The sequence below is a fragment of the Octopus bimaculoides genome, chromosome 27 (assembly GCF_001194135.2).
Source record: "Octopus bimaculoides isolate UCB-OBI-ISO-001 chromosome 27, ASM119413v2, whole genome shotgun sequence".
In the NCBI taxonomy this organism is placed as follows: Eukaryota; Metazoa; Mollusca; class Cephalopoda; order Octopoda; family Octopodidae; genus Octopus; species Octopus bimaculoides.
In genome coordinates, this window is record NC_069007.1 from 16918800 (window position 1) to 16920290 (window position 1491).

Consider the following 1491-nt stretch of genomic DNA (forward strand, 5'->3'; position numbering starts at 1 on the left):
GATATGCATCTATATACACATGTAGATGTAAGTATGTACATATATGTGTGTATACATGCTTATATATTCTTTGTATTATATATATATATATATATATACAGACACACAAACCCATTCGTTTTTATATGTCATATGGACTGTCAACTTCAGAAATGTTCCCTTCCTTTCTTCCCAACACAAATTCTATCACAGTCTTCCTAAAGTACATTCTACCCATGAATGAACTTGCAAACTCTTAACATTCTTATATTTAGCTTTGGGGGTGTTCTTCCCCCCTCTCAACTACCCTTTCCTTATCGCTGCTGCAGCTGCTGCTGATGATGATACTCCTGTTGCTACTGCTGTTACTTATTATTTAGTGACTCAGGCTGTTCTCGTTAAAGCTTCCTGAATCAATGAAAGCCATCAGCATCTATTAGTAGTATAGGCGTAGCTGTGTGGTTAAGGAGCTCACATTGCAACCGTGTGGTTTTGGGTTCAGTCCCACGGTGCAGCACTTTGAGCAAGCATCCTGGGCCAACCAAAGCCTTGAGAGTAAATTTGGTGGACAGAAAACTGTGCACAACAGCATCATTGTGAGTGTGTCTGTGTGTCTGTGGTTGTCCTCCCACCACTTATTTAATCGACCCTGAAAGGATGGAAAGGCAAAGTCGACCTCGGCGGAATTTGAACTCGGAACGTAGCGGCAGACGAAATACGGCTAAGCGTTTCGCCCGGCGTGCTAACGTTTCTGCCAGCTCACCGCCTTGTACCCTGGTCTTGACATCATGTGATGGTTTTAAAAGGAGTATTACCCCATCGTATATATGATGCTATTCATTTCCAGTTTACAGTGGAAATATTACCTTGCTGGGAAAGAGGGGAGGGTTGGCAACAGGAGGGGCATCCAGCTGTAGAATAGCCTTGCCTCAATACTCTCAACACTAAACATATTCTGTCTGACCTGTGCAAGCATGGAAAAGTGGATATTAAAATGATGATGATTATGATACACATACAAACACATACATACACACACACACACTATATAGCATTTCCAAAATATGCAATAATTCCAATTAAAAAAAAAGCCAAAATAAAATACTAAAGAAAGAAAAAGAACCTCCTACATTCTTCAGAATCACCATATTTCAACAAAAGACAGTCAAAGATATTGATTGAAAAAGAGAAAGATACACTAGTAGTTTATAATCATTCCAAAAACTGACGTATTGATTCCATCCAGACTTTTATTTCCAATTCAACTTTCTGTCCATCTTTATATTAATAAGAACAAACAAAAAAAGAGAAAATTAATAATCGATACCTGGTTCCTCTCTCTCTCTCTCTGCCGTTTCTTATTCATATTTCAAAAACCAGATCTGTTACCAAACTCTAAATGACATTACACTCCAAGACAGAAGGGATACTATTCACCTCCCAACCATTAATACAGAATAAGCCATCTAGTACATACACACACACACACACACACACACACACACACACACA